This window comes from Serinus canaria, chromosome 4 (genome assembly GCF_022539315.1).
Source record: "Serinus canaria isolate serCan28SL12 chromosome 4, serCan2020, whole genome shotgun sequence".
Lineage (NCBI taxonomy): Eukaryota > Metazoa > Chordata > Aves > Passeriformes > Fringillidae > Serinus > Serinus canaria.
The window spans coordinates 64199043-64220257 of NC_066317.1; the positions used below are offsets into that span (position 1 = coordinate 64199043).

Genomic DNA, 21215 nt, shown 5'->3' on the forward strand with positions numbered 1-21215 from the left:
ATTTTTAATTTTTCCTCTGTCACTGGTTTAAAGATTTCTTGTCAAGAAGTGACCTTGCTTTCTGGAGAGTATTAGAGAGTATTCTCTGAGCAATGCTGAAAGAGAAAGAACATGGACTGTAAAACAGGATGAGAAAGACTGCTGCATGTATCCCTCACTGGTAGGAATCAGCAATTATTTGTGTCCAAGAGACCTGCAGGATTCAGTAAAGGAAAAGATCCAGAGATCTTGGATTTGCAGGAGGAGCTGAAGAACCACTTTGAAATAGTCTGGAACAAGTTTCTTGGGCTGACTGGACTGTGAAAAGGGAGCTTGGACAAGGAAACCTCCAGAGGTCCCTTCCAATCTCAGCTGTGCTGGTCTGCATATATCAATGCAACCAACTGCCACTAACCTCAATTTCACAGCAGTACCACAGGGAAGTAGAAATATTTAAAAAAATAAGTCAGCCAGTCCATTTTCATCTTTTTACCTGAAAACTATAACTATTAGTTTTTTCAGTCCTATACCAGCCTTTTCTCTTCTCTTTACAAATTACTATTGAAAAAAAATGGGGAAAAACAAAGAGGAGGAAAGAAAGAGGAAGCCATAAGAATATCAAGGTTTTCAGGTTTTCTTAGGAAACCTTGGTGATTAAAATCTTTCACAATTTTAATAATATGTGTTTTAAATAAAACTTTGAGGGTTTCCTCCAATGAAAAAATTGTTTAAATTATCAGAACCATCTCTGGGAAGCAGATGATATTTTGCAATATTATCAGCAATGAGAGAACACTCCATGTTCCCTGACTCAAGGATTTCTTTGAATACTCAGTCTTAGAATTATTGCATTTGGAAAAGGTCTTCTAGTCAAGGGCTTGATGAGCAGAGCCTGTGTGCACTTCATCCCTAGGGAAGTGTTGATAATCTCCATCCACTCACAGACCTCTTGCCCACTTTTTCCCCCAGGTACAATGCTCCCAACTCCACATTATGGATTATAACCTGCATACCCTCAGCACAACACTTTGGCCTTTCAGCAGAACACTCAAGTGAAGTGTTCCCTGCTTGCTGTTGCAAATGCCAAAAGAATCCACCTTACTTTCTCCATGAGGAATTGGAAATTACCTCATGAGGGAGGTTATAATCCACTGCCAAGTGAGAGAGTCAAGATTAACCAGAGGAACCTGATTGATCTCCGTGTGAGGTTTCCTTAATGAAGCTCTGGTTGTTTTCCACTGCAACAAGCTGCAAAGCAAGGTAACTTGTGGGGTGCTCTGAGGGAAAAGTTAGTGTAAGGACCACTCTGTTCAGGACTGTGTCTCCCAAATTAGAGACATGCTGGCATGCTGAAGGAAGGACAATTGATCAGTCAAGCAAACAGCAAGGATACACAGACACAATTCCAGTCTTTGGCCTCAGCTGAAACTCAAGATCAAGAGCAATGTGCTCCTGCTTGCGTGTCAGTCACAGTCTGGTGCTGTTAGAAATTCTGCCTATTTGGTCTACCTGAAAAGGATCATTTATTGCTCCCCAAAATTCTGTGACATCAGGCAGAGTAGCTGTGGGAACCTGTGAGCATCAGGAGATGTGTTCTGGACAAAAAAATTTTCCTCCTTCCCCAGAATTAGATATCTGCTCCCAGTTCTGGTTGTAAACTATTGTGTAGTGTGTCTGTGTTTTGATTATCATGAAAATGATGCCCTGGAGCTATCTGCACTGTGGTTCTCTGTGTGTCTCACTAAAGAGGTGAATGAAATCATCTCTGGCAGCCCAGTTTGTACAGCGGCTGTCTAGGCAGTGCATAAACAGGATCCTTTTTATTTACGTCAGTTGCATAAAACCAAAATTCTTTCCAAGGATTTGCATGTTCACAGGCCTAATCATGTTAGCACAGTGCACATTTGCAAATTTACACTCTGTCAATTGCTGGAATCTGGAAATCTCTCTGATTGCTGTTGGAGGCATCACCAGTGCCAGAGGCAGTGGAGGGAGCAGGTAGGGGTGCAGCAGCTGAGAGTGTGAGCAGAGGATGCACCCATCCATGCCAGCAATGGAAATGCCAGCTGAATAGCAAGTGATCTATTGTTTCTGGTTAAGTAAATAACACCAGTTTCCTGTCCCTCTGGAAGCCATACCTGTAAACAGAAGCTTCATTCACCCCAGCTCCTACTCCACAATTATTGTATGTCCGTGTTCAGACTTGCACAAAATTTGTAAATCAAGGAACAGTAAAGAGGGACATATTTCCAGAAAGACTGAGCTTTCATTGAAGTATAGACTAGGACTCAAAACTCTTCATGGATTCAGATGTCTCCTGTTTCAAAATTACAGGCAGAGTTTCCAAACAAAGCCATATTTGCTGAAGTCTACTGAAGCTTAACCATGCTTTCACTGCACACAAGCTGAGGTTCTTACCTGGTTCTTTTCCTAAATGTCCTCCCAGACACATTCTTCTCCCTTTTCTTCTTTGCCTGCTGATTTACATGGAGGTAACTTCCTTGGCTGCTAACCTCACACAACCTGCCGAAGTAATTTAATATTTCAATGCTGACGACCCACCTCAAATTCCTTTCACACCCCAGGGAAACCGAGCACATTCCCCCACAATTCATTAAGGAGCAATCACGGAGCTGCTCTCGTTATTGGAGCGAGGCAGGGAAGGAGGGAGGAGCAGCAGCAGGGTGAGATCCCACACTGTGCTGATCACACCTGAGCCAAGCCAGGTCTGCAGCCAGGGAGCCACCACGGAGCCAGCTCTGCAGCAAACATGCACCTCCACGTGCATTGCTGAAGGAAAGGTTCAGCTCCTTGGGATTTCAGTCTTTAAGTGCCAAATAAAATCTAATATAAACCAATAAATTTAAAAAACCCAGTGTTTCCATAAGCCCCTTTGCTGCAGGTTTTTACATTCGCTCTCCTTTCTATGCTTTTGTATGGATTTTAGGTTGCACTGGGGACAATGTCTGAAATATATTTGGTCTTTTAAGGGGAGATTGTGCTGGATAAGAGAGGGTCAGACAACCCAGTTTTATGTAAGTGTGGTTTTTTCACCCTCTATCACAGTTAATTCATTGTTTAACATGAGGCTTTAATTCAGTTGTCTTCATCAACGAGCTACTTTGTGTCCATATGGCTAATAAGTGTAATTCTGCATTCCAATTAATGGGAAAATAGAAAGTATTTTAACAGTGCAGCTGATCTAACAAAAAACACATCTGAGGAGGATTAACATTTCAAAGGAACTATTTGCTCAAGTGAGCTGTCTTTATTATGATCTAAAGAGAGGGGAGTTGAAGAAGAAACCTTGAGTAACACTTTCATTATGGTAGCTTAGATACTGGAAATTAAATAGACCTGACTGAATTATAAAAATCCTTGTACTTCAGCCTGGGGATAATTAAAACTGTTTTACCATGTGTCAATAGTAACAAATGAAAACTGGTAGAGATGAAGGATAATATAATACTGTAAATACTTTCTGGCAAACAAAAATAATGCTCTCTTTAACTCTGGCCTGTAAACGAATATGATTTACCAGAAAGCATAAAGAACAGGCTGAACTGTATTAGTATGTTTTTATGGAAGACATATGGCTCATTCTCACTACTCAAAAATGTGTGGCCCTGGTAGTAGGCAATTGTTTTACTACATAATACAAGCACAACTTTAATTTAGATTAAAAACATGACAGGTTTCTGTTGCAAGACAGGCAAGTTTGTGGTTTGGGTTTTTTTTAATCTCTATTTCTCCAATTTTTTAAACCTTGTTCTATTTACAGCTGTTCTTCCACTCTCCTCATCTGATGGGGAGGGGAAGCAAGCACCTGCTTGCACAGTCAAAGCCAGCATTGCTTCTTCCAAGCCAGCTGGCCCCGGTGCCATGCCGGGTATGCACTCCTTCCTCTCCAGAGATCAAATGCATCAAGCACTGTGGGGATGGTCTCTGCCAGCCCAGGATCCACTGCCTGGCTTTCTGCACTTCCACAGCTGTGGAATCTGGCTGCAAAATGCCCTCTCTGCTTAAGAATTCATCAACTTTTCTCAAAGGAGTGGGAAGAGTAAATCACAGCGTTGAGGCCCAGGGTATCCAGCATTAAGCCAGTTTATTTAGACTAAACTTTCTAAGCTGAAATCTTAGAGTGAAGAAGGATCTCAGGGTTGAAATGTCTCTGATTAATTCAGTTGCTGAAGTTCTTATGGCCTTTCATTGTGTGCTTGAAAAGTCTATGTAACATTAGGATGCTTATGGTGGCTGTGTCCCTTCCAGCCTCCAGCAAGATCCACATTAAGAGGACACTCCTTTGTCAGATCTTGCACATTCCCTTTAGGTTCCCTCCTGTCTGTGGAGTTCCTGATGCTGGTATGTGGATGGTCTTTGAGGGACACCACACTGCAAAGTGAACAACAGCCCACAGCCACACAACTGATGCAGTCTCATGAGTGTCACCAGTTGGCCTTGAGCTGCTCCATGGGCCATTTGACAAACATCTGCCAGGACTGAACATATTTCTCAGCTCCCCACAAGTGACACCATTGATTGGTAATGTCCATTTGTACTACAGGAGCAGAGGAACAAAATGGAGCCACTGCTGATGTGGGTGGATGTGTTCACAGCACAGACTCAGATGTCCCAGCGTAGGAAGGGCTCTGCCCTTGGCTGAAGGGCACTCAGCAGCTCTCTGAGGCTGCTGCACACCGGAGAGCTCCTGGCATGTGAGAGAAGGTGCACAGCCCCTGCAGTTACATTAGTTGTGGATCTCTGCTAATGGATTCTAAAAACCCACACATCCTGTCTCTATCCCTGGAGGGACACTTCTGGAAGGACATTTCTGAGAAGAGACCTGTGGTGGCCACCAAACAGCTTATGGACTAGGGCCCTTCCAACCCCAGTGACAACTGTGTCCAAAATATGTTTTCTTGCTGGAGGTGATGGATATCAGAGGGTAATATGGATTACTAGATCTGTTTGTGAGTCCTCCCCAGACTAGTGGTCCACTGCTGACCCTCTAACCTCCTTTCAGGTGGTAATTCTGATGCATGCCCAGAGCTGTCATAATGTGGGGACCTTGATTTAGAGGGCAGTCCTCCAGCTGTTCTATTTTTTTTTTTTTCTGTGCCAGTACATGCAGTTGCAGCCTCAGAAAGTTGAAAGCTCCAGGGTCCAGCCCTGTGAAACCTGTGTCTGACTGCAGAGAGGGTGGATCTCTGCTAACAGAACAAGCCCATTGTGGTTACTGACACATGTTGCCTTCTTTTCACTAGAACTTTGGAAATTGAAAAGTTTTGACAGATCGTGTTAACACTTAAAGAGTTTTGTCAAATGTGTTTGTCAAAAAAGCATGGTTTCTCTAAGTTCTGAGAAATGTGGTTGCTGGAGTGAACAAAACTTGCAGGCACAGAAATTAAACTCCTGATTCCAAGCACGAAATTCAACAGTTGGGCTGCAGACTCAGTTTCAAGTCCTCTGGTTTTCTGTATATGTGAATGCCTCTTGAATATGAGCCATCATTCTCCTGAAACCTAAATGCACATAGATATTTAAATACATTTTTAAATGGCAACACACACTGAGCATTTGACAATAACTCCTGGAGGAGCTCTAAACTCAGGTCACTTTCTGTCTGAGCCCTGCCAGAACAGTGTCTCCGTGTCACCTCCTGGCTCAGTCCCCTTCTTCCCTGCCACCAGAAGCTCTTGTGAGTGGGATGTGCCTTTGTGTTCCATGGCAAAGCCTGGTGTGCTGAGATCCTTGTCTGTAAGCATGTTCCCATAGCCTGGAACAATAACTGCAGCCATGAGAACCCCAACCGCAAATAGGAATTGTAATGTTTATTAATTTCCTTTCCTCCATAGGGCTGAACTGTTTTCAGAATGTTGTTTATCACTATTATTTATTATGTGAGCTCCCTCTTGTGTCTTATTTTGCACCTGTGTAATCCAGTTGGCTGTGGGCCTTTTCTTTCAGGTGAAAAATCTCACATTGAAGTCTTTACTAAACAATTAATTCTTGTAATCTCTTTTTTCCCTATCAAGACACCTTTCTTGTGATTCATTCAAGTGATTTAAAAACAAAATGAAAGAAAAAAACCCCAAACAACTGAAATCTGCAACATTTAACAAGAAAAAGTATGTTTCAGGCATGTGGTGCTGGTTTTCATGCAGGTGCCCCTGAGGGCAATGCCAGAGACTGAATTCCATTCAGAGAAGGCTCAGTATGGGAGTTTCACCTCTGATCCAGAAAACCCACAGAGGGTTTTACATAGCTGAGCTATACAGAGCAAAGTTACCCCATTAACATTTCCAGTGTCAGGCATGTGAGCACAAGTGCCCATCCAGAGGGAAACACTGGCAGGGCCAGGCCCTTCCAGATCGTGTTGCTCACCCAGACTCCCAGGGGTGAACTTTTAAATGGTGGGAAAAAAGAGAAACCTTGGCAGTGCCTAAAGTTTACATATACCTATTGCTCTCTGCAATGACTAACTTTACCCCAAAAATGACTCATACAGGCAGTGTCTTTGATCAGATTGCATTCATCATCATTATTATTATTATTAATGATAATAACACTGCAGCTGTGCCCCAAGGCCCCAGCTGAGATCAAGGCTCTGTTTTGATAGGCACTGAACACACTGAGAAGACAAACCTTGCCCTTAGGAGCTTACACCTGATCTGAAAAAGACTCACAGAATGCAGGGAGAAGGAAGTGGTGTTATCTTTGTTTTGCCTCAAGACAGAGAGGTTAAGTGGCTTGCCTGAGGTCAGGCAGGTATTTGGAGGCAGAGGCAGCACAAAGCTGTGCCAAAGCTCCCAAGAGCTGGGCACCAAGCAGGACACACTTGTAATCCCTTCAAAACCTCCTTGGCTCATTCCCAGCAAGGGGGACTGCAGGCTGGCAGCAGGGCAGTGCAGGATTCCAAGGGAAGGGCTCCAAGGAGGGAATGGCCAGCACTGGCTGGGGTGGGGATGAACACCTGGCCACATCCCTGCCTGCGTGGCAGGGCACAACAAACCAAACTTCCCCTGTGTCCATGGGTTTGAGCCACAGCCTGCTTCCAGCCCAGGGCAATGAGCCTACAGCAAACCCCACACCTTGGATGTTTGCCCCAAAATCAGTTTGTAGGATATTCAGTGTTAGCTCAAAGGCCTGTACCCCAGGGTGGAACTGGGAAAAACTGCTGACATCTCATGCCTCACCTCCCCAAACACCTCCTCTTTTGCAAGACCCTAGCAAGTCTTGTGACTCCAGTTGAGGGAAGCTGGAGAGGGGCAGCAGAGGTGAAACTGTTCTCAATCATCAGTGCTCTTGGTCACATCTAAAAAAAAAAGCCCTGAAATTAGACCCCTCTTGCTACATTTTGGCACCTAAATACATGACCTGCTTTTGCAAGAGTGCTGACAGTCGTTGGTATGGCAACTGTGATTACTGGAAATTTCCAGGGGCTTGGCTTTTTGGAAAGCTGGCCAGTTATTTGGGTGCCAACATTCAGGTTCAGAAGCCTGCATTTAGACATTTAGAACTTAGACACCTTTTTTTTTTTTTTCCTTTGCTTCCAATCACAACTACTTATCTATGAAAAATAGATCATGAGTTTAGACACATGTAGGACACGAGATGTAAATATGGGACATTACAGCATCCAACAGCTATGAGGGGCCAGGGGTAAAACATGCTACAAAGAACTATTTGATTTAGCAATGAATGAAAAAAGATGCAAATGCAAAAGCTATCTGGAGCACACTCAGAAAGGGCTATATCTCTAAAAGCACCTGAATTCTGAATGTCCACTAACATCCTGCTAGGACAGCAATTTTCTGTCAGTTACAGCTGAGGGCACCTCAGCTGGGGACTATCCAGCCCATTGAGTTTACATGGCTGTATAATCCTTTTTTTGAGATTTTTTGGTTCCTGCTACACCCTGTGGCTATGAGTGCCACAGTTCCATATGTACTGTGTGCACAATGGGTAGTTAAATGCTGAGCACAGAAAGAAAGCTTCAGAATTTACCAGAGCACTCACTGAGCACCCATTTTTAAAGTAATTTCTTGGCTATTCTCTTTAATTAGTTTCCCTTCTGCTTCTCTTTAGAAATATGGGAACTAGTTTAGCACTCACACCAATATAACTACAGTCTGGATTTACACTCTGGTCAGAATTGTCTTGTTTGGTTTTATCCTTCTTATTAGCTCACTTGCATTCATTTAATTTTGTTTTTATATGACCCATCTCTGTTGCCATCTTTGTAATGGATTTTATGTGGGAAAAAAGCCAAACTGAAGATGCTCACATGCACGTGGGTTCAATGTCTATAAACTAATGCATATGTATGTGCAAACCTGGGTGTACACACATGTGAAATAAATATGTAAAATTGAATATGTACCTCTGGGCATAAACGGGGGAAAAGTGCTTTACAAAATTACTAATAGAAATGCTTTTACTCACCCCAATAAATCTATTTTCAAACTTTCTTTGCTCTCTTTGGAAAGAGGGGCATATCAACAGACTCTAATAACTTGGAGCCTTTATCCTCCCCAAGGACCTCTCCTTGCTGCTGGAAATTTTTCTCTCCTGAGGAACCCCGAGGTAAAGGGTTTAGGTATTTTATAATGACTTTTTGACAGTTGCTCACTGGCAGCAAATTTGAGGCTGACTCTGAGAGTGTATTTGCCAGTTCCTTTTCCATGCTCTGATTTGTCATTCTTGGTCTGCCACAAGAGTCTGGGGGTTGTGAACAGGGGGGATTTGTTTTCATTTCCTAGACATGTCAGTGGAACAAACAAACCCAGAATCATCCTCAGCAGGCTGTGAAATACCTGGTGCCAAACCAGTTCACCTACTTGCTTGGCTGTCCCATTGGACATCAAATCAAAGACTTGGTTTTCTCCAACTCCCAAATTCTGACACTTCCTAAATTTAAAAAGAAAGTTAAATGGCAATTCCAGCCTGGAACTGGCTGACAGGAGTCTACCCGGCTCCAGGAATTAATCCAGAGGAAATGGATACTTCTGAGATTGCCTTTATTTTCTTCCAAGATACCCAGAAACTAATATATATTCTGGTCAGCTCCATTCCAACAGGCTGGAAAATACTGCCCAAAAATGAAGAAACTGAGAGCAGGGATTAGCCCACATATACTTGTTGTTCTGCACAAAGTGTCCTTTCATCCTTGTTGAGAATCCTTTTCCAAATTATTTCTCTTACACCAGTCACGTGGCTCTTGTGGCAAAAGGCACAGCTCTGTGAGTTAAATGGATATTACAAGGAGTTATTAAGTTACTGTGTGGTGCAGCAAAGGAGTGTGCACAGAAATTTCATCTTCCTTGAGTTTCTCTTCACATTTAGCAAAATTTATGGAACAAATCTTAATTATATTTGGCTTTAAAAAAAAAGGCAATTACCTATATAACAGAATCAGTTCTGCATTCCCTGATCACAGAATCTCAGAATGGTTTGGGTTGAAAGGGGCCCTTAAAGATTGTCTCATTCCAACTCCTTGCCATGGGCAGACTGTTGAATTCTTCCAAGGAGGGGCACCCACAGCTTCTCTGGGAAACCTGGTCCAGTGCCTCAGCACCCCACTCTTGCTCTCAGAGCTGCCACCCTGATCTGCCACCAGAGCCATGGGAGACTTTCATTGCTGGATAAATGGGATTTTTGCACTCAGAATGACTAAAACCATTGCAGTCAGTACACAGAATTAAGCACAGAAAATCTGTTTTACTTTTAGTGTTCCTTTTTATAAAGATAGTTTTATTCAGGTCAGTCCAAATGCCACCTGACCAAACACCCTACATGTCCTACTCTCAAATTGAATTAAATCAAAATATATTAAAAAATGTTTAAAAGGAAGTAAAGCTAACCAGGTGGCATTTACAAATGTAGTAAACATCAAGCCAGTGTTCTTTTCTTTGCAAAAATTCACCAAGAAACAAATCTTGAAATATTTGTGTGTGAAAATGAAAAATGAAGAAATACAGAATATCACCTTTATTCTATAACTTTTCCCTCCTTATTTTTTACTCCCTTATTTTTTTTTAACCTCTGCTTTTATTCTAAAATATGAAAATCAGCAGACTTGATTCCTTCCTTAAACTGACTATTGGCAGCCCAGTCTGTGGTGCCTTTGAAGAGTGACTAGGTGAAGAGGCCACCTTGTATTCACACTGCTCAGGAGCTGCTCCAGCTCCTGGACCTCAGGGAATTCTGGTGTCACATTTGCTTCACAAAGTGTCCAAGGAGAGAGAAAGTCACAGCACTTGAGCTGTGGGAATGGAGCTGGAGAGCTGCAGCTGTTTTCTCTCATCTCTGTGGCTCATGAAGCGAGTGGCCAATGCAAGGGCACAGATTTGTGTCTGTGCAAGGGCACAAAGAGAGGTGCCAGGAGCCTCTTTTTCTGAGAGGCCAACTCACTAAACTTCCCTGAATAAAAGTTCATCAATGCAAGCACAAGTTTGGCAATGAGCAACCCTAAAGTCTCACACTGATTACATTAATGCCTGCCCATATTGAAGGCCATTTTAGCTTTGAGTATCACCTCAGTATCCTTTCTTCATGCCTATTGAAGTTGTGTAGTTTAAATTCTCCCCTGAATGACAAGGCTTAATGTTAAGGAAGTTAAAGGATGCAGATACAGAAGGTAAAAACATTTTTTTTTGGTGTAGAATTGTTTTAGCTCAGTAGTGGATAGGTATCATAGGTTGAAGCTGAGATTAGAACAATCCAAAACAGGAATGAGTTTTATGGTTTTGGAGTGTTTTTTTTAATAAAAAGTGTAGTTGAGGATGTGAAGGTTTGCCCATTTCCAACAAGGACTGACTCTCTTTTGTAAAAAACATGAGATTTTATGTCAGCTGAAAGCTATGGGGCTTCCATCATATGGTCAGCATTTTTCCTTTCTCTTGTGCAAGGCCAGAGCAGGTAGCTGAAGTAAGCCTGGCTCACAGCTCAGGGTATGGAAAGTGTCTGATTCACAGTGCAAATTGTACTCTTAACTACTGTCACTATGAAAAACCTCACAATATAATTTGTATCTATGTCCAATATCTACCTATTGTAAAGGCAATTAATCTATTCCCTACTGGTGGAAAAGACCTACAGTTGTCTGTTCTTCCTATTTCTGGGTCTGCTATAAGATAAGGAGGCAAATATTTTATTTCTTTGCTATATTCATCTTCCATACTAAAAAGAAACAAAACTGTGTGTCTAAATATTTTGTCCTTTAAAAGCTTGTCTTTTTCCTCTTAGAAGTTCCCTTCTTTTTCTGTCCCCCTGTCTTCTCTCTGTCTGCTGACAGTGCATAATCATAAGGCCATGCATTATAATGTGTGTGAATATAATAAAGATGTGTGGAACAGCACAAATACAATGGAGAAGCATAAGTGTGGTACAACTTCTCTTTTCAAACATCCCTGCCAACTCTCTGTGGCTCCAAACCAGCAATGAAAGCAGACTCACATGCAGAGGAAGGTCTGCCTACTACTTACAGGACAGAGGTCCAAAAAGCTAAATCCCTCCAGGCATGTAAAAACACTCTTATCAAAGGGGCTGTTCATAGGCACTCACACACTGCAAGGACAACTTGGGTTTTTCTGTGATTAATGATAAGTTTGGAGGAATGCAAGCCACACTATACTCAGGGATTAGCTGTTTATCAAGGAAAATATATTGGGAACTGGGCCAGTTGGGGCTGCTGAGCTACACAACCTTCATTTGTTAGGTGCTCCTTTCCTCTCCTATTTCATGTGCAAAGGGTGTGTGTATGTGAACCCTAGCAAAGCCCTTTAAAGAATAACTCTGCACAGAAAGTCTGCTTTGCTTTGAATGTAGTCTCTTCTGTCCTCTGAAGCACTTGAGGTCAAGCTTTTATGAAGACATAATGTCTCCTCTTAATTTGGCCTCCAGCATAAACTGGGCTGCGTGGAGTGAACTGGTGCATTGTAACTGGTCTGCTTTCACTTACAGCCATTTACACTGCTATTATTGCTTATTTCCCATGCTATCCAGCTTTCCAGAGGTTATGCAAATCAGAAATGTGGGACTATTTGTGTCAACAGAGGCTGTTTTATTAGAAAGCCTGTCTTTGAAAAGGTGGTTTGTGTGCAGATCGCGTGTGAAGTCCTGGGTGTTTCAGGCACCCCTGCTGGATTCCTACCAGGTGTATAAAACCTCTGGGGTCACTCCTGTGGCCACACTAGGGATGCTGACTTCAATGGGTCTGTGCTGATCTGCACACCAACGGAAGCTGGATCATCTAAAACAAGATAAATATGTGATGATAAATGCTTTAACATTAATCAAAATTTTCAGTTGAGTTATGGGTAAATGTCATTTAACTCCCAATATCCAGGCAAATATACAGAAGTTACCATGGGGAACTGTTAATCTCAGACTGTATCACCCTACTGGCTAACATCAAGTCCTGGTGTTGTTAATAACCTTTTCTTTCTAGCAGTCCATAGAGAGGATTATATTTTGAAACTTGAGTCTCCAGTTCTGAGTTTTCATTCTAGTACATTCACACCAAAGATGCAGTGAAAATCATTTATCAAATGAAGATGTAGCCAGACAGGTTTAATGCCAAGAAAAACACATAAATCTTCAGTCCAAGCAAATGGTAAGTAAAACTAGCCAAGAGGAGTTCTTGGTAGAAAAATTAAGCCCCATGACCTTTTTGATTGCTAACAAATAACTTAGTGGTCTCTCTGCAGAACTTACACAAAACAGGGACACCTGTGATGGTGGTTTCTGTGGTTGGGACACCTGTCTGCTAGAAATTGGGTCAGGGTGTGATGACTCAGTTCTCAAAAGCTGCCAAGCAGCTGCCAGATGGTGGGAGTTTTCACTGTCTCCCAGCCTTGCTGTGTGTGCTGACTTGGAGATAGAGGAGGGAGTCCCAACCAGCTTCTCCAGCCTCTCCCTGTACCCTGGGTCCTCCTACATTTTGACCACTAGAAATGCAAATGTGGCTATTTTTATATTCAGTGTCCCATTTTGTGGGGGAGCATGTGGAAAATTATTGACTTGAAAACTTAATACACTCTCTGCTCTGATGCAAATCAATGGGAGCTCTGAACGACTTTTTGTGAGGAAGAGTTAATGCTATTTCATCCAAGTAAAGAATCCAGGGATCCCTGATCATAGATTAGCATCCTCAAGAAAGCATCATACTCTGCACAATGCTTGGAGACTGTAAGAAAACTCCAGAGCAGGATCTCAGAATGGGAACTCATGTTTGGCCATCTAGAATACAAATCTCTGTTCCAATGGAGACATGTAGATGCAGTTCACCCAGAGGTGTTTAAAACAGGCAGTAGTCTGCAGTGGTCTCTCTCTTGTGATTAAAGATGGCTAAAGATAAGTGGAGAGAATCCAGCCTCAGTGTGATCAGCTTATGATCCTAGATGGAAAACAAGCAGCATTGAGAAGAAAGGGTGACAGAAGAGCTTCCCACCCAAGAAAGTCAACAGACACTAGAAGAATAATTTTTTTCATCATTTTCCCAAGACACTGTGATGCTGTCTTTCAGCAGGCAAGAAAATGCAACTCCATCATTGCAGCACTGAATGTGCAATATTTGTAAAACAGAGTAGAAAATTAAAATGTAGAGGGTAAATAATTTGCCTACAGCTGCAAAATATATCAGTCTTAGAACCAAGCTAATTTTTTAGGGATTGCTGGTACCCATTGCTCTTTCAGAGAAAGGTAATTCCTTATTAATAGTTATTCCTGCTGTATTTAATGAAATAAATCTCTATGTAAGAAGCTACAACTACTATAGTTTTAATTCCTTCACTTTGCAGATTTAAGATGTGAGTGGAATTGAAGGGAAAAAGAGGTGACTTCATTTAGATTTAATTAATTTTCTCTGAGGCTTGCTTGGTAAATGCTTATTTTCTAAGGTAAGGCAGCTGTGATATCAGAGAAACAATGAGACGAAGCCCAAGAGTTTGAAACCACCCATGCTGGAGCCAAACTTCCACTTGTGTTGTGTAACACATTTCACATGTTACAACAAAAACCATTTCAGGGTCCAAAGCTGCTCAGTACTCCAGGGTTCCTTGTTCTCCCATTTCAACTAACTCTTCTGGAGAGGAAGAGACACTTGTTTACATCAGTGAGCAGGTCAGGATCTGCTTTTTCTCTGTCCTACACACTGAGTACCTTTTGTAAGTGAAGCTGAATGAGTGACAAGGCTCAGCATGCCATGGTTTTAAAAAATTTCAGCTCTCTGAGTCACCTGATTGTGAGATACTCACTCAGCTATTATTTTAAAAAGAAAATGTTTTTAGATGTCTTCACAGAAGAGAAGAACTTGAAAGTGTTGTCATAAATGACCCAGAAACAGAAAGTAATAATGGGAACCCAAAACTGATTTATTTTCTTATTTAGCAGAACATGACTACCAATAATTTCAAGGTTTTGGAGGCTGATTTAAGACTCCTAAATGCTTGGTATTTACCACTAAATTGTATGAACACCGATGGGGCAGTCCTGTTTCAGACCAATTTTATATATCTGTGGGTTCTGTTTCAAGCCAGAGGTTTCCAAGTTCACATTTATTTTTGCAGGAGAAGCCAAGAGAGGTTAGTGCTTGCAGGTTTTATAAACTCTACAGGCTCGCATGGAGCCAATTCTCCAGCCTCCCAATGTACAAAGAAAACTTTGTGTAACAAAATCCAAGAGCTGATACAAAAGCCTCTATGTCCCAAAGAACTGTAAAAGCACTGATCAAAATCTGCCCCCAAATAGAAAGCTGAACAAGAAAGTGAAGAAGATACATTTATAGCTAAAACATCCAGCTGGATTATTTTCACAAATGTCAAGTCTCCTGGGAACTTGCCTTTGATTAAGGACTGATCAGATAAACTTCTTGGCTGCAGTTCTCTTGTACCATGGAAATTAGCAGGGTTTACTCATACCTGTAGTACCAGCCCCAGACAAATGCTGCAGACTTCATCCTCTTTTTCAGGATTGCAAATCCCCAGGTACACTTTTTCTCTTTCCACAAAGAAAAACCCTTTTCATTCATGCCTCTGCACAATGATATTGTTCTTCAGATGAGCTCTAACTCGTCCATGGCTTGGTTGCTGGTTTTGTGAATTTTGACTGTCCCATGATGTGTGAATTTTTTCTTCCCCCAGGGCTGCACATAGGCAAAACCACTGGCTTCTTTTCCAGTCCATGTAACCACTTCTGTGGCCAACCCTAAACTCCGATTTTCTATGAAACTTTTGGAGTCAGCCACAAAAACCTTTAAATATACTGGCCTGGTTCTCAGTCCACAGATCCTGTTTTTGGATAGTGTTGATTGTGGTTGATGCTGACAGTGCACCTTCCCAGTTGAGATTGGGCATTTGAATCCAAAGAGAGCTGAGCACTCCCTGTGTGATCGCAGTGCAGTTTGATGTCCTCAAGTCAAGTTTGTTTCTTCTTGTGCAGCACTCGTGACACTCAGGATCTGCCAGGGAGAACTGAGGGGGATTCAGAAGCAGAAAGAAGGAGCCAGAACATCACACAACTCTGCTAATAAATGCAAAAGTCTGGCAAGAACAGTCAACAGAGCCCATGAAGCAAATAGTGACCGAAACACTGTGCAAACATTTTCCCTCAGGCCTTCAATGATTCAATCCCTTTAGTCCATTAATTGTAATTGCTGCTGTAGGCATGGGAGCAAACTTTGGCTTATATGAATGTTTTGGTAGGCAGCAAGGAATAAAAGTTGGTAACTGTCTTGATGACATCCAGACAAGCAAGTGACCTTTGAAAGGAATATTTGCTAGAAAGAGGTAGAAAGGGGTTGGCAATAAACTGATTTTTCATGTCTCCATGACAGGTGGAGAAGATGACAGCTTGAAATTACATTCCCAATAAAGATCATCTCCCACCTGTGGCTGGTTCAAGGATTGCACGAAAGAATATTCATGAAATAAATGCACCCTGTGTACTCCTGTAGACACAAGAAGCTCAGATTAATTCAGAGTAAGTTTAGAGTTACTTGTCTCTCAGACAACAAAACTCACCCCCCCTCACCTGCCAGCTGAGCTCATCTCCACCTTCCTCCTGGCTTTTATTAACACTGCTTGCATGGAGGTATTCACTTGATATTTAAATTGACAGCTCAATTATCTTTTCAAATTTAGTGATATGACAAGCCAGGGGTTTTATCCCATTACAATATTTCTAAGTGACAAAATTATTTTATCTCTCCTTGACAGTATTATTGACCTGTAATCAGCAGACGAATGGGAGAAACAGAGGTCATCTCAAAAGTAAAAAGCCAGTTAGAAAACTGTTTGGCCAATTATGTCAGTCATCTTGACTTAATCTTGCAGCAGAACAAGGAAAGATTTGTTGCTATGAACCTTGGCCCAACAAACCCTACATGGAAATCTTTCCACTCATTTGAAGGAGGGTGTCTCATGCCTATGACTTCTTGCAGGGAGGTCAGTGGGCCCCAGGGGTTGATGGAGGATGAAAAATACTGAGGGGTCAAGGTTTGTAAAGCAAATCAATTTTCTTAAAGAGAAGATTCTTCTCAGAATCAAGAACCCTGTGGCTATGTTATAGGTCAATTTTCACAAGGTTACAGCTGCTACCAAGCATCTGGGCTAGAAAGCTTTTTTGACTGTTAAATCTCTTCATCAACTTGGTTGATGTTTTTCTTTGAATATATGTTTGCTTTAAAAAATACTCAGCATTTTTAAAATTAAACATAAATGGTTATCACACATGCTTCATTTATAAAGCTGTCTCATTGACACAGGAATATACAAGCCATCTGTGGGCTGCTTAATCATTTTAGCAACATTTGTTTTTCAGTGTGTCTGTTTAGTTGGGCTTTTAAGCCTCATGAGGAATAAAACACACAGTAAATCAGAAAACAAAAATATGTTTAATATCAATAATGCAAAGGTTTTTGCCAACAGTTTGAAGTGGTTTTAAATCAGAATCTTCTAGATAATAGGTCTCTAAATATACTATCAAAACCTCAGCAGAATAGATTGTTACCTATTATTGGGCATTAAGTATAAGCTTTCACTGAGCTGGACAAGCCCATGCTACAGATGAGATAAGCTTTGATTTCCCTTAGGCTGGCCAAAGATTTTGGGGTCATTCACCAGTCTGTACTCAAAGCTGGACAACCCCTATTTTTCAGCTGGATGAGGACAGTCATGGACTGATTTTTTCTCGGATTTTCTGAACATCTTTCATACAACATCCATCACAAGGTCAGGGTGTCAGAGATGTCTCCTTTGATGGCCATGCATGGCCACCAGTGAACCAAGCCCACGAGTCCTTTGTCACTATGGGACATGAAATAACATGACATGCACATGCTGCTGTTCTCAGGATAAAAAGGGAAGTTTGTTTTTTGACTCTAACATTTATAGATTTCTAAAAGTGACAGTGGATTGGAGGGTGAAAGTGCCACCTCTCCAATGACACTGGACAAACCAACAGTCCATCAAATTTCTCCTCCTCCATAATAGAATACAAACCAATAATTTATTTACAAAAAAAAAATGTGTAAAAAAGTTCATTGTAAGAATGTAAACATCAAAAAAATTAAAAAATCTTTAAAAATCAAGGCGACAGTCCTTTAGGATGCTGCTGCTGCAGCTCCCTGCCAGATGAGCTGAGCCAGACACAGCAGTAGCTGGGAGGAGCTGGAGGCAGAAATATGTATCAGTCAACAAAAGTAAAGCTTTGGTTTATGCCAGTATAATTCACAGAATCACAGAACTGTTTGGGGTGGAAGATCTGGAGATCATCTGGTCCAAGTCCCTGCCAAAACAGGCTCACTCAGAGCAGGTTGCACAGAGTTGTGTCCAAGTGGGTTTTGAATATTTCCAGAGATGGAGACTTCTCAATCTCTCTGGGCAGCAAGTGCTCAGTGCTCAGTCACCCTCACTGTATGAAGTTTTTCCTCAGATAATTCAGACAGAACTTCCTGTATTTCATTTGTGCCCCTTCCTTGTCCTGCCCCTAGGATTCACTCAGAAGGGTGACCCTGACCTCTTTACATCTGCCCTCAAGATATTTGTACACATTGATAAGGTCCCTCTTGTAGAAATGGCAGAGAGAAATTCTCTGTTTGGAATAAATGTTGGAAGATGAAGACCCATGATGTTTTCTAAGATAAACTCTTCACTTCTAAATATAAACCATGTTTTTTTCTATGGAGACTGGTGATGCTTTTTAAAAAAGGATCACTTACAATGATTATTGTTATTTTGCATACTACCAAGAATTTTTATAAAAAGATACTGAAAAAAACCCCAAGAATGCCCCAAAGAGACAGTCACACAAAATGAAGGGAATGGAAATAAAAGCAGAAACAAAACCACTAGAAGTCTGGGACATCTTTACTCTTTTATGCAAATTTTACAATTAGCTTTGACCTAGAAAATACTTTAATTTTAGAAAAAAAAAATCAGTATTCTCTCTGGTTTTGGAAATTTTCTATATTTTTGAAACTGATGGCTTTCCTCATGCTGAATATAGTATGAAGGACAAATTACCAGAAATGCTGCTAAAACCAAGGAAGAAATCCACATAACTTCTGTAGAAATTCCTGAGAATTACACATTTCTTGGACAGGCACAGAAAACTGTAATGTACAATATAAACCTGATGTCATAACAAGAAACATAATTTCAAAGTAATTCCTCTAGAAAGAAGCATAATACTAGGCATGTATTTTGGTAATCTTTTTACCCTGTTTTTTCTTTATAGAATTTAACTTGGAATAGCAATACTGGACATGCAGAAATATAAACACTTCATTTAGACATACTGCAAACATGTGTTCAAACACGTCTGCTTGCTACAGCCTATTAAACTTTATTATGCACCTTATTAAAAATTCTTTGGGCAGCAGCACTTGTTCAAACAAGGTGCACCAGGGCTGTGGATACGCAGTGGGGCTGAGCGACACTGCAATAAACTGAGCTGAAAACCTTTTGTTATCTCTGCTCTGAGCAAATCACCCAGGCCAACCTTCAGCTGGATGGACAGCTAGAGCATGGGGCACATCCAAAGGGCATCTGGGACACTCATGTCATGACATTTTGCCCTATAAGTGCTTTGTGCTGGTGGAGTTAGATAATGAATTGTTTGAATGTAGGGTAAGAGTTTGCAGTTGAATTAAAGATGGTGGCGAGCCTTGAGTTCCACCTCAGAAGTATCTATAGTCCAGGGTGATATGAAACCTCAAATTTCCCATTTCACTGATCACAGTCTCAAGGAAACCCCCAACAAACTGTTGTTTACTTTGCCAGTAATTCAGGGGCATGCAGTGATAGGACAAGGGGGAATGGCTTTACACTGAAAGAGGGTAGATTTGGATGGAATATTAGGAAGAAATTCTGTTCTGTGAGAAGGTGGTGAGGCCCTGGCACAGATTTCCCAGAGAAGCTGTGGTTGCCCCATTCCTGGAAGTGTTCAAGGCCAGGCTGGAGCAACTGGGGCTAATGGGAGGTGTCCTTGCCTATGGTAGGGGGTTGGACTGGAGGAATTTTAAGGTCCCTTCCAACCCAACCAATTCTATGATTCTTTGATTCAGGAAGAATAATTGAAGTTTCATGTTCACAGCATTACCTGAAAAAAAGCAAGTTTGGCAGTGGAGTGCATCTCCCTGCTCTAACTGTGGGACAGGGAATGCTCAGCTTTGGACAAGGCTCCTCGTCAATCAGCCTGACCAGTCTGAAGAAATTAATCTTGCAAAAGTCATAAGAAAATGCACAGGATTTTCCTCACCAGAAGGGACTTCAAAGGAATGGTTCAGAAGAAATTAAGTCTGTAAAACAACCAAAAAAGCTCTTTTGAGAGAAGGGTGTTTTCTTTCTCTCAAGGCTACTCTTGCCAAAAAGCCGTGGATACGGAATTATGCCTTATATGTAGTGAAATTAGGAAAAGAATAACTCAGGAAACAGGTGACCAGCTCCAGTTTAATTCATGCCCTCTGGAAACTTGAGTTCAGATCAAAGGTAGCAAGTTGAAATGTTTTGCTTTTCTATTACATATTACTCAACCACCACATAATCTGGCATAATTAACAGATTAGGATCAACTGAGGTCTGAACCTCATATAGGTGGAAAGATAGAGAGTGTAAGAAAATTGCATAGTCTGGGAGGTTTAGAAAAACATCTGAGCTGAATCTTCTGCTCCTTTGAATTTTATTTGCTGCTGGGTATTAAGATAATGGAGCAATCAGACATTAGATCAGGAGCTAGAGTTTACCAGTTTATGGTGACACATGGCAATTCTTCTTTGGTCTCACAAAGCTTTATTCATGTAGGGGTTTTAAAATTATTTTTACTACACTGACAAACAGCATTTTTTTCCTCACAAAAAATGTAGATCACTTTTCCAGTAAAAAAAAAAAAAAATTAGCAACAGCTGAAAATGGAATAGCCAAGCCCAAATACATATTAAACAAGGGTAGTTAATGAATAAGTGGCATGAAGAATTTCCTGCTACGTGACATTAGGTTTTAGGGATCAGGACTTCTAGAAATAAGAAATAAAAAAAAAGAAAGAGAAAAGTTAACTTGGGCAGAAGGGAACACCACATGTCTTTGTATCACACAGTGGAAAAACTGGGAAAACTGAGCAGCATGAACAAGTTTGAGAACAGCTGTCAGTGGTGCTCCCATCCCACTGCGCTGTTGTGTGAGAAAGGAATTGCTCTGCTCAGCACAATGCCAACGGGGTGGGGCTCTGAGCTCTGGATCCAGCTCTGCAGATCCTTTAGGGAGGGATGGAGGTTCCTGCAGGCTGCTCTGGATCCAGCTCTGCAGATCCTTTAGGGAGGGATGGAGGTTCCTGCAGGCTGCTCTGGATCCAGCTCTGCAGATCCTTTAGGGAGGGATGGAGGTTCCTGCAGGCTGCTCTGGATCCAGCTCTGCAGATCCTTTAGGAAGGGATGCAGCTTCCTGCAGGAACCTGCTGCTCCCCATGAGAGCCCTGCAGACCCTGGCACCAGGGCTGTGCTGAGGAGCGTGGGTGGCTGTGACTTCCCTGGGGAAGGCAGGTGAGAACTGGAACATGCAAGGGCTTTCTCCAACCTTCTTGGGATCCTGGCCAGCAGCCATGTAGATGGCACCAGGCTGGACATGATGTAAGGCAACACCACCTCATGCTGGCAGAGGCTGGGCTATGTGTTTCCCTCCTCTTTTTGTGGTAACAGTCCAGGACATCCATTATTTCCTTCAGTGACTAGGAACTAGTCA

At 41.7% G+C, this 21215-nt stretch overlaps 1 long non-coding RNA gene across 2 annotated transcripts in view; it reads left to right on the forward strand.

Annotated features, from left to right (window-relative positions):
- The window catches only part of LOC127059516 (uncharacterized), a 45546-nt gene that overhangs the window by 23396 nt on the left and 935 nt on the right, over positions 1-21215 (forward strand). The window contains exon 3 of one of the 2 annotated variants that reach the window (XR_007777439.1): positions 15815-15960. This is a non-coding gene — a long non-coding RNA (uncharacterized LOC127059516). Of the gene's footprint in view, positions 1-948; positions 1899-15814; positions 15961-21215 lie in introns of those variants that run through there. The other variant, XR_007777438.1, reaches the window with a different exon arrangement.